At 43.2% G+C, this 15473-nt stretch overlaps 1 protein-coding gene across 4 annotated transcripts in view; it reads left to right on the forward strand.

Annotated features, from left to right (window-relative positions):
- The window catches only part of pknox2 (pbx/knotted 1 homeobox 2), a 108667-nt gene that overhangs the window by 77279 nt on the left and 15915 nt on the right, over nt 1-15473 (forward strand). The gene's annotated exons all lie outside the window — the stretch shown is intronic.

A 15473-nucleotide genomic window follows, 5' to 3' on the forward strand; every position in this document is an offset into this window, starting at 1 on the left:
TCCATGGGCACTGATCCCGACCCCCATGCGACATTGAAGAGGCGTGTCAGCCAGGACAGCCCAACTATGTCCAGCGCCATCAGCATCTCAGGGCGGATCTCATCCACCCCCGGCGCATTGCCATCAAGGAGCTTTTTAACTACCTCAGCGACCTCTGCCAGGGATATGGGTGAGCCTCCCCCTAGGTCCTCAGGCGCTGCCTCCTCTGCAGAGGACATGTTGGTCGGGTTTAGGAGTTCCTCAAAGTGCTCTTTCCACCGCCCAACGATGTCCTCCGTCCGGGTTAGCAGTTCCCCCCCCCTGCTGAGACCAGCCTGGGGTAAGCCCTGCTTTCCCTTCCTGAGCCGTCGGATGGTTTGCCAGAACCTCCTTGAGGCCAACCGAAAGTCCTTCTCCATGGCCTCCCCGAACTCCTCCCATGCCCGAGTTTTAGCATTCGCGACCACCGCAGCTGCAGCCCTTCTGGCCTGCCGGTACCTGTCAGCTGCTTCAGGAGACCCCTGGGCCAACCAGGCCTTGAAGGTCTCCTTCTTCAGCTTGACGCTTCCGTCACCTCTGCTGTCCACCACCGGGTTCTCGGGTTGCCGCCACGACAGGCACCGATGACCTTCCGGCCACAGCTCCTAGCGGCCGCGTCCACAATAGAGGCTTTGAACATGGTCCACTCGGATTCTGTGTCCCCAACCTCCCTCGGGATGTGTGAGAAGTTCTTCCAGAGGTGGGAGTTAAAGACCTCCCGGACAGGGTCCTCCACCAGACGTTCCCAGTTTACCCTCACTACACGTTTGGGTTTGCCGGGTATTTCCAACCAGTTCCCCTGCCATCTGATCAAACTCACCACCAGGTGGTGATCAGTTGACAGCTCTGCTCCTCTCTTCACCCGAGTGTCCAAGACATACGGCCGCAAATCAAATGATACGATTACAAAGTCGATCATTGATCTCCGCCTAAGGTGTTCTGGTACCAGGTACACTGATGAGCCACCTTATGTTCGAACATAGTGTTCGTTATGGCCAAACCGTGGCAAGCACAGAAGTCCAATAACGAAACACCATTCGGGTTCAGATCGGGCAAGCCGTTGATCCCAATCACCCCCCGCCAGGTTTCTCCGTCATTGCCCACGTGAGCGTTGAAGTCCCCCAGGAGAACTATGGAGTCGGTAGGCAGCGCCCTTTCCAGGACACCTCCCACCGACTCCAAGAAGGCCGGATACTCCGAACTGCTGTTTGGTGCATAAGCACAAACCAGTCAGAGCCTTGCTCCCCGCAACCCGTAGGCGCATGGAGGCGACCCTCTCGCTCTCCGGGGAGAACTCCAACACAGCGGCGCTCAGCCGGGGGCTCGTGAGTATCCCCACTCCCGCCCGGTGCCTCTCACCCTGGGCAACTCCGGAAAAGGACAAAGTCCAACCCCTCTCCAGGAGCTTTGTTCCAGAGCCAATGCTGTGTGTGGAAGTGAGTCCAACTATATCTAGCTGGTATCGCTCCACCTCCTGCACCAGCTCCGGCTCTTTCCCTGCTAGCGAGGTGACGTTCCACGTCCCTAGAGCTAGTCTATGCCGCCAGCGATCGGCATGCCCGGGCCTCCCGCCCGACCTGCCGCCCGGTCTGCATAGCACCCGACCCCGATGCTTGTCCCTGCGGGTGGTGGGTCCACAGGGTGGCTGCTCCATGGTGTTTATTCGGGCTGAGCCCGACAGGGCCCCATGGGCAAAGGCCCGGCCACCAGACGCTCGCCTACGAGCTCCCCTCCTGGGTTTGGCTCCGGGAGGGTGCCCCGGTTTCCCTGGTCCGGGCGAGGTGGCTATAGTCCGTGGGCTAACTATCATAGGGGTCGTTTTGAACCGCTCTTAGTCTGGGCTCTCCCCTGAAACCTGTTTGCCTTGGGAGACCCTACCAGGGGCTAATGCCCCGGACAACATAGCTCCCAGGATCACTGTGCCACTCAAACTCCTCCACCACAATAAGGTGGCGATTCGCGGTGGAGGCAGACAAACTAATATTTGAATTTGTTACCGATTTTTTTTCTTTGTTTTAAAGTGGGAGAACTAAGTATACATATTTCGTATGGTCCAGAGGAATGCAGAGGTGTGTGTGAGGAGGAACAGGATGAGAGAGGAAGCCGAAAAAATATATATAAATATATAAATAAATGATAATAAATGAAAAATGAGTGTGAAAAAATGTAAGAGAAGAAGAAATCTAGTCTCCTCCAAAAATATAACAACAATGGCAACATGGGTTTTGCAGAGGTTCAGTGCAGCCCCATGGAGGAGGCAGTCAGGGAGGGCGAGTGGGGGCCGGCACTTGTAATGTGCTATGGATTTAGTTCTCATGCCATGGGCAGCCCCTAGATCTATAGGAGGGTGCTGGTCCATTGGCCATTTTATTTATTTATTTTTTTATTGATTTAAAGGATTGTAATATATAGAAGGACAAGAGAAGGGGAAAGTTGTAGCAATGACAACATTGTGTTGTATAATGAATGCAAGTGATGTTGGTGACAACAAAAGCAAGGTTCTGTGACGGGTGTGTGTATGCACTACACTTCTTCCTCATGTCCCATCTGTATACATCTGTTGTGGTCATGCCTGCTGTTGGGAGCTATGTTGTACAAACCACAGACTAGAATGAAGCCTCAGAGAAACTGAACCTCGAGTGAAGTTCAGGAACAAACATGAGAATGAAAAGAGGAGTTTGAAAAGTAAAATAAAGGAGACAGGATTTTGTCAGATAATGCCGGGGGTTCTTTGTGTGTGTGTGTGGGTGTGTGTGTGCACATGTGTACAGTATATGTGTGTGTGTGTAAAACATTTAGCCTGGGGAAGCGGGGGCCTTGTAGGGAGCAAACGCAGCAGGACTCCTCCACAAACTGGCTTCTAATATACATAGCTACAGCAGGCCTGGTTAGGCTGGCAAACAGTGGGGAGCCGAGAGTGTGAGAGACCTCCATCTCTCTCTCTCTCTAACACACACACACACACACGCATAAACACACCTTCAAACCCCGCTTTGATTTGAGCTGGTTTTCATGCACAGCTCTGCATCTGCAGGTTTAACATTTTGTATTGCAGGAGAAAACCAGATACCACCTTTAGATGATTTCTGCTGACATTGGAAGTTCATTGACTTTGTAAACAGTAGTGGGCCATTCAGTAGCTGTTGTGGAGCTTTTGATTGTATAACACAATGAAGTTGTTTTCTTTTGTGTATAATCACCTAAAAATAAGAATCCTTGTGTTTCCGTTAGCTTAAAATGAGAGGTTAATATCTCCATACAGAGCAGGTCCTCTTCACAGAGCCGGCCATGCTTCAGTAGCTCAGAGCAGACAAACCAAACACTGGCTCTACATCGGGATATTTGCGCTTTTGCACCAGCCACCATAGTTCTGCTCCATGCATGGCACAAGGGAGAAGTTTCAGTTGGTGCAATCTACAAACTCACCGCTAGATGTCGCCAAATACTACACACTGGCCTGCGTACGCATACAAGGAATTTGACTTTAGTTTCCACGTTGCTATCAACGTACACACATAGAATATACAAATAAACAAGAAAATATAAAAAATAAAAACAAGAATAACAAAGTAGAACAGAGGTAAGCATAAATATTTAACTACTATGTCCGATATAAATATAAATATATATTCAAAAGTATATAAATGAACATAAAGAACAATGACAATGGATTTGAGGTATTAGTGCAGAATGGTGGTAATAGTGCAAACAGAGGTAATAGTGCAGGATGAATCTGTTCTGGTGTCTGCTGCTTTCAGCTTCTTTTCCATTAATATAAATGGAAAAAAACAACTGTTGCGGTTGATTCTTGGCCTTGTAACAGTATTAGATCAAAAGGTTTATTCACCGCCAGAAAAGTTATTACATTTGGTCAGCTTTCACTAATAACAATATGTTTTTAAATATTTCGATACCTTTCCACCTATAAGTCATGCTTTTAAAAGTGTGCTGCTATCTAATCAAACATGAAAATCCAGTGGTGCCTTATTTCCTCCTTCAGCCTCTGACTCACCGCCCATAAAGCAGATGCCACTAGAGCCGCCACGTCCCTCACCTTCATGTTTAAGTCATCACATTCCCCCGCTGGCCTCTGATTCTCCATTTTGGGCTTTTTCGTTGGTGACCCAGCACGGTGCAGCGCTGGAGGGTGGGGACCGTGCTGACTCCACTCACTGGCCGTCCTATAAATCGCTCTTTTATGGCCCTCATAATGATCCCCCAGCCGGCAATCTCCACTCCGTCGCACTGCAGATAGAACCTGCCGCTTCTGGCAGCCGACACGGGGGGGCTCAGGATTGTTGCAGGAGGTAGTGGGAGACTGGGAAGCACACATAACGTGACCATGCACTCACCCACACACACACGTGGGCAGACATATGCGGCTACATTCCCGTTCATAAAAATGCATGCCTTTTCACGCCCCATCTACCTTAATCCCAACTTCCTGTGTAAAGGTCATAGAAAGTGCCGAAAGGTAGTGTTTTTACCTCAGTCCGAGATGTGCACAGTGGTACGTCTTCAAGGATAGACGTCGCCTCACGCAAACCCTGATTGCTTTGCTAGCTTTAGCCGGTAGCCGCAGAGCAGTAATGACAAGCTAGAGCTCATACAGTAATTCCCACAGAGCACAGACACTAAAGTATGAAGCTAATATTAAAAAACATATGTCAAATTTCCTCAAGAAAGGAGGGCACAGCATTCAAGTCAAGATGTTTCTTCCTGACTTTATTGGTGTAAGTATCTCAATATCTAAATTAAAATGATTTTTTTAAAGAAATAAACATTTCTGATAACATCTTGCACTTTTGCTTTAATGGCTCCACATACCATGTTTAAGAAATGTGTGTTGCCACATCTATAAGTGAGTAAAGAAAGGGACTGGATTGCAGCAGCAAGCAAAACAAAATGAAGCAAATATAAAATATTCAATGCAAATGAGTCCACATCAAGCCTTTACAAAGCTGCTGTTGTCAAGATAAAATCCTCAGCATGTATGTTAACACGTTGTTCACAGATTTCAAGAGCATTTCAGCTCAACAAAGTCTGCTGAACAAATGCACTCTGGGTTTAATGTACTCCACTGACTCTGAATGCTAATCAGACTCAGTGCCATTAAACAAGACATGCTTTATTTTTCAAACAACAAATTCAACAGCTTGGGTTTAGTGGAGAGGGTTGTTAACATACCAATCTGCAATTAGGATCAAATACAGATTGAAGTATCACTTGGTTCATTCTAAGATTTCAGATCATGGAAATGTCACATTAAATTACAACAGAAAAGAACAATAAATAACATAGTACAGTATAATAAAGCTTTACTCATACTGGACAGCTTTAAACATTTTCAGATTGATATTCAGTTATTGGGTGGCAAAAGAGAAAAGAAGGGGTACCATCATCCAACTGTTGGTGTATTTTACAGAGCAGCCTATCGACATTATGTGCCAACTGCCACCACAAAAAATATAAAACTATTGATTTTCACTTCATAACAAGATTAATATATCGGTTATGAATACATTATAACAACAAACTGTTATTGTTGTAGAAACATATCAATTCATCTTGTTACAGCACAAAACGTTGTGGTAATTAAACAAAATCAAAGTATCTCGTTAAAACAAGTACAACGTGATGAGTTTACGGAAGCCCGGAGCAGCAAGTGAGAAAACATTAAACCCTGGTGATCTATTTTTTATTTTTTTCCTTTAAGATTTTTAGGGGCCTTTTTGCTTTTATTTGATAAAGTCACCTGTAAGAACGCCATCATAAAAGCTTTCGATTTTTTTTTTTGAAGTAAAGCTCCTGGTAAAACTTTCTTTTTTTGCCACCTGTTTCATGTCTGACACAGGTGGCACCCGTTCCTAAGTCATAAACACAGGAGAGAAAGCAAATTAGATCAGATCAGAAAAGAAAATGAACACTAGACATTGTTCTCATTTTCCCCTCAGGACTTCCATAAATGTTGGTATGCTGCTGCAGCAAGAAAAAAGAATGGTGCTGTCAGTTCTGTCCTGTCAGTTCTTAAAGAGACATATTTCGATTGAGCATAAAACAATGATCTAAATGTGGCAGGAAGGTTGTTTTTATACATTATGGCTGTTGCATTGTTTTATGTGCCTTTGCATAATTATTGTGTGTTTTGTTGAATCAGATTTGCGGTTGTCAACGTCCAGGCCTTGTCTCGGTAGAGGTCTCCTACCATCCTGCCAGTCCAGATGATATTAAAGAGGCCCTGTCTCATTTTAAACATCCAATACAACTTCAATCAAGCTGTAAAAAACAGTCACATGTTGTCTCTTTAGGCATCTACTGGACTTTTTACTGATTTTAACAATAAAAGCTTTCAACAAGTTAGGATGATTAGGGAGATTTTTGTTGATTGATGAGGATGTGAACAAAGAAATGTTTCCTATTAAAAGAGAATCCTTTGGTACAACAGTGTCAAACTCACCAGATGCAGACTGTTGGTATAGGTCTGCCATTAGCTGTGTATTTCCGCTGTCCGCTCTATCTATTCCAGAAGACATAGATCATGCATCCTGTGCTCAGTGCCGCCCAACAGGCTTTGTTGTTTTTATGCCTCCACCCCAACAACAGTAGTGGCTGGAGGATTTATTTCTCCGGGCTGTCTGTTCGTCCAGTCACTTCTCGTGAACTCTCAGGAATGCCTGGAGGGAATTCCTTTAAATTTGGCACAAAAGTCCACTTGAACCCAATAACTCATAAAACGAGAATTAATATGCTAGTTATGATAATTTCACACAAATGTCTAATAGGATAAAATTATGAAGTGAGGACATTTTGTGTTGTGATGTAACACTACTGGTTGTTGGAGGCATTCAACCGCAAGTAATTCTTCCTTTCCCAATAGCAGAATGATGATGTGTGGAGCCAGACCTTTCCTTTGTGCTCTGGACTTAGGTTTGGTAGGCACATAATAATAATAATAATTAAAAAAATGTCATAATAACACAACAAATATTTTTGTTATAACATGAAAAGGATCTTGTTGAAACAAGAACATCTTCTCAGCAAGACGGCTAACTGTTTTGTTCAGTTGCATAATACTCTCTGTCTTTATATCTTTATCTGTGAACATTATTGTGTGTATTTATTTATCTGTGACGAATACTTAACATTTTCTTTGACATGTAAGACATTCTGCTATCATATGGATTGCCACCTTTAATTGCTGTATTTGCTGTATTTTTACCTTGGCTATTGGTATATTTTTTCTGTCATGCACAGGCAGTAGAGTCTATATATTTACCAGACAATAAAGGGGTTGTGTATTCTGCAGCTCTACCCACAATGCCCCTGGGTCCTTAGGCCCTGCAGTGCCACATCTCCTTGACAGCATATATCTGTGATGCATTCTTTCAGGTGCTTCTATGTTTCTAGAGCAATACACGACCCAAACAAAGTGTCATTTTGTTGACTCTATCTGTCTGACATGTCTTAGTCATCCTTGTTTGTAGATATTAACGGTCACAGAAAAAAGAGAAGGTTAAATGATCTCACCGCATTGGCAGAATGAACCACTACGTGATAACATAAAAATAACACAGAGACGGAATGTGAGAGTAAATAACTAGTCAAGGCACCGTCTTCAGCGCTGAGAGTCACCCTGTTTGCTCTCAGTTATAGTCCCCCCCCCCACCCCACCCCCCCTCCCCCTCCCCCTCCCCCACCTGGATTCTTCTCCACCAGCAGACATTAAACAGACAAGGCAGAGGCTCTCCACTCAGCACGTGACCCTCCTGTTTAGTATTCCTGCCACGTCTGGCTGAGGGAGCGGCATTAAATTGGGATCAGGCAGATTAGAGTATAATATAGACGACTATTAAAGGCTGCAAATGAGAGCCATGGGTTAGAGCCTGAGCAGGGGCCCAGTCTGCCTCCATGTCAGTGCAGCCCCCTGCAACACACACACACACACAAACACATGTCCACAGCAGTCTGACATAGAAATGTGAGAAAAATATGACTATGCGGCTACCAATATGTGGAAAATAGAATCTATATACATGCATTGTGCTCAGTTTATTTAACCTTTATGGATTGTTGTAGATTTATTGCTCATTCTTGCGACACCCTCCTTCACATTCACGTAAACCTTTTTTCCACCAACATTAGTACATGCAGGCTTTTAAATGATGGAAAACCTGATAAATATAGATATGAAAACGTTATGGCTGTTATTTGTTTTTTATATGTGATACTTCTCTTCTAGTCTCTCTTAAAACTCGATGTTGTGTCTTGGATGGAGACGGACAGACTTGAGATGACAAGGAAAGTGTCGGAAAAGGGGCTAAAATGAGCGTGTCTACTTGGGTGTCGCGTTTCCATCACTAACGATTAAACCTGGAGCAGTTAAATACCTCTCAGTATTGCAGTCATTTGTCCCGGGAATGAGTGCTGATGGGAACCTTTCCCACCAAAGACAAAAAGCCAGATAATAGTGGGAGTTTGTGGGTTTCCTGTCCAGTGGGAAATTCACAGCTGGAAATGAACTACAGGTGTGAAAGTGACCCAAAGCCACTTGGACCTGGGACCCTTGTAGTCTGGTTCATTTGGTTTGGACAAAGGGGTAGAGAAATAATATTCTGGTTTAAGCTCTTTGTGGTCCCACTCACTTACTAGAAACAAACCTAAATCCAAAATCGAATTCCTGTGACTGCCAGCCAGTCATGCAGCACTGTCTGAGCCATGTGTTTCTTTATCTGTTGGGATGTCACAAAGAGCTACCCAAGAAATGAGAAGCTGTAAAAATGAATAGTCAAGACATGATGTGAATGAATATAGATACTAATTAGATCACTTCCTTGACAGTGGACGTTCTGCCGATGTAGTCACAAGGTTACAAGGTTCATTTATTTTCATTGTACAACAGGGTTGCGTAACAAAATGCAGTTGCGGTCCCATTTTGCTACTTAAGAAAAACCAAACAGAACAAAGTACATTACATGGTGATTGGTGGAGAATGAGTCCCACAGACACACAGTCCCAGCCAGAGGAAAGAAGCTGCTCTAAAGTCTCTTGGTACGGCAGCTGATACCTCTGTATCTCTTTCCAGACGCAGCAGGGTGAACAAGTTGTGTCCGGGTGGGTTTTGTCTTCCAGTATCCTTTGTGCTCTTTGCAGGCTCTTCTTCTCACCAATAATCCTGATGTTCAGTAGATGGGGGATATTCTCGGGGTTTTAATAACCCGCTGTAGAGCCCTCCTGTCCTGGGCCGTGCACATTCCGTCCCAGTTTGTAATGTTTCAGTCAGGATGCTTACTATTGCTCCTCTGTACACGTTGACAAGAAGTTGGCAAAATAATTTAGCCTTCTCAAGTTCCCTGAAGAAAAACAGCTGTTGAGCTTTCTTTACCAGGATGGAGATGTGTGAGGACCATGTCAGGTTGTTTGTGATGCTGATTCTAAGGAACTTAAAACTGTTCACCTGCTCCACCTCAGCTGCATTGATGTAGACAGGGCTGTGCCTCATTGCCTCCTTCTTTCTAAAATCAACTGTCAGCTCCTTGGTTTTACTGACTGAGCAGTAGGTTGTGTTCTGAGCACCACTCTGAAGGTTGTTGAAAGAAAGAAAAGAAACCATATACATATACACGAAATTTGCCTTCTGCATTTGACCCATCCCTGTATATCGGGAGCAGTGGGCTGCCAATGATAGGCGCCCGGGAGCCGGGGGTTTAGTGTCTTGCTCAGGAACACTACGACACGTGACACATCCCAGTTGAGGATCGAACCGTTGACCCTGTGGTTACCAGACAACCCTCTTAACCCAGTGAGCCACAGTTGTCCCCTACGAGCTCTGATCTCCTCTCTATATAAAGTCTAATCATTTGTAATCCTGCCGACGATGTGTCACCTGCAAACAGAGTTCTTTTTATGTCCGGGGTCGCAGTTATAGGTGTACAGCGTGAACAGGGGGGGCTGAGTACAGCCATGGGAGGCTCCAGTGTGGAGGTGTGGCTGCCAATCCAGACTGCCTGGGGTCTGTTTGTTAGGAAGTCCTATAACCAGTTGCAGAGTGAGGTACTCAAGTCACAACTGCTAAGTTTACCAATCATTTTCATGGGGAGATTGTGTTAAATGCTGAGTTTTTCAAGATGAGCGACGGCTGAGTTGAGAGCAGTGGAGACGGCATCTTCTGTGGATCGGTTGGCTCTGTATGCAAACTGGTGACGGTCCAGGCTAGCTGGGATGCTGTTTATGATGAGCCACACTCTTAGCACTTTATCAGAGTGGGGGTGAGTGCCACAGGCCGTTGGTCATTTAGACTGGACACTGCAGACGTTTTAGGTACAGAAGCGATGGTGGCTGTCTTGAAGAACATGGGACAGTGACAGTGATATGTTGAAAATGTCAGTGATGATAGTTAGATTTAGTAGTATTTAGTAATTTAGATTTTGCATGTTAAAGTCAAGCAGAGATTTGTTTTCGGCAGGTTGTTTTGTCTGGACCAGAGTTTGATTGGCAGCTTTCCCACTGGCCTTAAGAAATTGAAACAAAAAGGCCTGAGTTCATTTGAATAAACCAAAGAGGTTAGGTGTGAAAGCACTCTGATATGGATCATCACAATAGATCACATTATTTGATAGTTTAAATAATATGAAGAAACAGTCGTGGATATGCCTTTGAGCACAGAGCTGTGTTTGAATGACTTGTATCAAGATATGGATTATTAGTTCTCACGTTTTAAATGGTAAAAACATCACTAGTAAACTTTGCCTCCATTTATGAACAATACAACTAAAGCCACTGGATGTAAAAATAATGGAATATGCCACTAGTAAGCAGCTGAAAGGGGTTATATAATATACTGCAGAGAGTCATAATTATCATAATTAATTTGGCAGGGACATATTTTGGGTTTCCTTTCAGTCAAAGGTAGAACAAAGCACAGTGTGTGAGAGGATGGAAGAGACAGAGTGCAGAAAAAGAGGGATGCAATAGGAAAATGCAGAGAACAGAGATCCAAAAAACCCAACTGTTACGTTCCCCTTGTGGCGTCTAAGGGATGCGGGGAGTAACGGAGTAAAATTCCCGGGGAAAGAGAGAATGAGCAACTGATGAGGAGTATTTATTGCAAAAATGGTTAGCTGCTTACACGGCAGCAAAAGAGAACTCGGCCGGGTCCTAAAGCTGAGAAGCAGTGTTTGTTCTGTCATGACCCTGGTCACTTGGTTGTAGACTGTGCAGCCTGGAGACGGAAGCAGCAGGAGGCAACTTCAGGACAGCAGCCACAGGGAGTTGGGTTAGTGAAGACGGTGACTCCCGTTGGCTAGGTTGCCGCTCCAAAAGGGCCTGATGAGTGTTTTAAACCCTTTATCTTAAAAGAATTGGTGTCGCTCACAGGAGAGGCGGAGGACCAGCGCCCAGTGACGGACTACGCGACACTGGTGGGTCGCAGTCCTTTATTCTTGCCAGTGCTCTGCCTTTTACTGACGAGTCTGCCTGTGACGTGAGTACCGTGGTAAGAGGGATTGAAATGGGTTTCGTTCCCGCACCTCTCCACCGAGTACATGTGCAGACCAAATTAATAAGTGGTTTCTCCCCCGTGGCCATCCGCTCACGTTTTCCCGTTGATGGGGTGGAGTTCATCATGGGAAACGATGTAGCGGGAGGTAAAGTGTTCCCTGACCCTGAAGTTGTGGATGTCCCCATACCTGATTCACTGTTGGCTTCTGTGCTAGTTCTCTCCCTGTTGGTGGGTCGGTGAACGGCACCTCAAAGGACCCCAAAGGTATAGCAACGTCCGCGACTGAGCCGGCGGTGGCCTTGCCACTGACCCGTAAGGCCCTCATCGGCGCCCAGAGAGACGATCCAGCCATGGCAAGGAGTTTCGCCGCAGTGGGTGAAGGCACTAGTGAGTGCAGTAATAAGCAGCCCTACCTAGTGGAATGCGGTGTGGTGATGCGGAAGTGGGTCGCAACAACAGGTAAGGCAGCAGTTAAATCAGTCAAGAGGACATTGGCAATAGGTCTCCTTCTGTGTGTTGTCTTGTGTGTTTTTTGTTGTTATAATGTAGAGACATGTATGATGTGGGTTGGTTGGGGCCAAACAGGTGTTTGGTCTTATGGGAGGGGGTGTTACGTGCAGAGCCACGGTGGATAAAAGGAGGGGAGCTCCAGGAGGACAACCCTTTGGGCCAAAACCGCAGTAGTGAAGCTGTGTGTGTGAGCGTGTGGATCAGTGTGTGTTCCAGCGTGTGTTTAAGCCGTGTGTGCTGTTTGTATATCGTCAAGTAGTGTCGCTTTCTTTTGATAAGAAAGTAGTTATCTTTTGCTGCCGTGTAAGCAGCTAACCTTTTTGCAATAAATACTCCTTTGTTAACCCTCATCAGTTGCTCATTCTCTCTTTCCCCAGGAAATTAACATCGTTACTCCCCGCATCCCTTAGACGCCAAAAGGGGAACGTATCAACCGCGATGAAATAGTGGAGTCTGGGGCAAACATATTCATATATTCTCACTTAGTCTCCTTTCTAAGCTTGTGTTCTGTCACCATGGCCATTAGGGCAGCAGCTTTCCTCCAAGTGGAAATGCTCAATAATTTGGCTTGTACTACATTTAGCAGCACAGTATGGACCATTGCACAGTGTATCTGGGGGATCTTATGTGAGTGACATTCCCTATAAAAGGCAGATGGTAACAATGTAGGTGACACTGGGAAGCCTTGCGCTGTCACTGGACCATATCCTTCCCACTTAAAGATCTTTTTTTTATCTCTAGCTGAACCTTGTCGTATGTTCAGCATGTCCTTTAGGGAATGTCATATTAACAGTACAGCGAGGGAGAGAGAAGGGTTTTGGAGGGGAACTCCTAATATGTCTTGAATTATTTTCTCTTGGATTTTTCTATACTATCAGTCTACTGACAGTCCATGTGTCTTTGTATGGTGGAAAGACCAGACACCGAGGGCCGTGTTGTGTTGGGAAGAAATATGTGTAAAATAAATCTGTTTATATGAAAGCAGGCTTAAATGTAAATACAAATGTTATATCATCATAATACTTTGTAACATAACCAGTTCAGTAAAGTAACACTAATTCAACTCTCAAAAGAGGAAATCACATTAAAGGGAGCACTGATGGAAACACAGGATTCTTTATCACACCAAGATACAATCCAAATGTGCAACATCCATTAAACCACACTGTTGGACAAGCTGTGTGGAAAATAATACAAATCGTACATAAACATTCTGGTAATTAATTATAACCTTTATCATGACACTTTTCCAAATCAAACACTTGAACCAGAATGCATTATTTTAGGTGTATCACCATCTGAACTCACAATAGAATATACAGATATCCATACAGGATACTATGAAACATAAAACAATGGTTAAGACCTACTCCACCTTCATTTAATAACTGGAAGTCATATGTAAACAGCATTCTAGAAATAGACAGAAATATACAATATAATCAGGAATCAAGAACAGGAATATATGCAACGATGGGTAGCACTTTATAATAACGACACACTATGAAGCATTAGTTAAGTATGAGTAAACACTAAATTCATCATTTATAAAGCATTGTTCCAACATTAATAATTCATTAGTATGCAGTTCATAACAACAGTTGTAAATGTTTTATTCTTGATTAATAAGCCCGTCTATTATGTGTTTCATTATTGTGTTTTCATACTTTATAAATGATGGATTCCCCATTTGTATTTTACAAATTTTCATTTAACAGCATATTGTTTGCATCTTGCAATAAATATTAATATGTTTTTGATCACTTTGTGTTGTGTCTATTTGCCTGTTCTGTTCAAAAATGTGTCAATGTGTTTTGAGACACTGCTGGCCTTTCAATGTCATTCATAACTGCTTTATAAGGCATAAATAGACCTCACTTTAGATGAGGTCACATAAAACACTTTACTAACGAGTAGTAACTACCTTAATAAATCATGAATTAATCATGAATTGCAGTATTAATATGCGTTTATAAAGCATATATTAACATAGTCCCTAACCATTATATATATAAATGGATGAATAATGTACATCTAAATAAGTTATTAATCATTTACTAACACTTTATAAATTATCTTATTAATCATCTACAACTCCTTAATAATTGGTTTGTAAAATATATAATACTTCATTTACAAATGGGGAATCCATCATTTATAAAGTATGAAAACACAATGAAACACATAATAGACGGGCTTATTAATCAAGAATAAAACATTTACAACTGTTATGCACTGCATACTAATGAATTATTAATGTAGGAACAATGCTTTATAAATGATGAATTAAGTGTTTACTCATACTTAACTAATGCTTCATAGTGTGTAGTTATTATAAAGTGCTACCCAACGATGGAATAATGGATTAGATAGGATTATAAATGAACAATATTGAATGATTCAGCCTCATTCTTTTCCTGTGGTGTGTACATAAATGTTAGAATGGCATAATGTACACAACAACATACTAACTTTCATTTTATTCTATAAATTTATTTTCTTAATCTTTTCCTTTTTATTCTTACTCTTTTCTAGATTTATTTATGTTTTCTAATTAACTATCATTTTTACTTTCTTACTGTAGAATATATGAACATTGTAGGAATATTATGTAAGTATCAACAACAAGAAGCAAATGTTAACTCTTCTTCTGCAATAAACTACAGAAAAAGGGGGAAATCGTGCCTGTAGTGTCTGGAAAGCGTGAAAAGAAAAGAAGATGGAGATGCAGCTACAGAGCCGAGAGAATCAGTTGTAACTGAATGAGCAGACACCGATATCCTTCTGATTTAATGTCTTTCTGATGAACTGATCATCAGACCTGATGGACAGAGCGCGCCTCCAGCAGAGCTACTGAAAACATCAAATCATGCATTCTATTATATCAGGCTTTCAATCTTGAGCCCTGGCTTCAAAATTGTAGTTTTTATTGTTTTCCACCAGAGTGAGCCATTTTCTTGTGTTTGCCCTATGGGGCAAATTCATGCTATTTTCCTGGTTTCCTGCAGAAGCATGACAATGCATCAAATCAATGTTGTTGCTAATCATTGAAATATTAAAGACAATTTAGTATACAGAATAAAAATTCAATTTGTGTGTGTTTTTTTCATAACAGTGGCCTTGTGTGAACATAACGTCATGAGAGGTCACTGGACCAGGCTAGGGTGGGGCGGTGCCAGGGAAACTAACAAAAACAGACAAAATCAATCAGGTGGCCTAAACACCCACACCTGGGTGAGTGGTGAGGCCTTCTGGGAGCTGTGGTTGTTGCCTCGGCGGCCATCTTGTAGTGTGGCTGCTGCTCCTTAAAGGGGAAGTAGCACCCATCTACCACCTGGCCCTGTGTGATGCCACAATACTTGCACTGAAAGGGTTAGAATTCTGAAAATTAATATTTGGTAGTTATGATCAGGACTGATGTTGGCTGAAAGATTAAACTTTGAAGTGG

Source organism: Anarrhichthys ocellatus, unplaced genomic scaffold, assembly GCF_004355925.1.
Source record: "Anarrhichthys ocellatus isolate YVR2014 unplaced genomic scaffold, GSC_Weel_1.0 scaffold59, whole genome shotgun sequence".
Lineage (NCBI taxonomy): Eukaryota > Metazoa > Chordata > Actinopteri > Perciformes > Anarhichadidae > Anarrhichthys > Anarrhichthys ocellatus.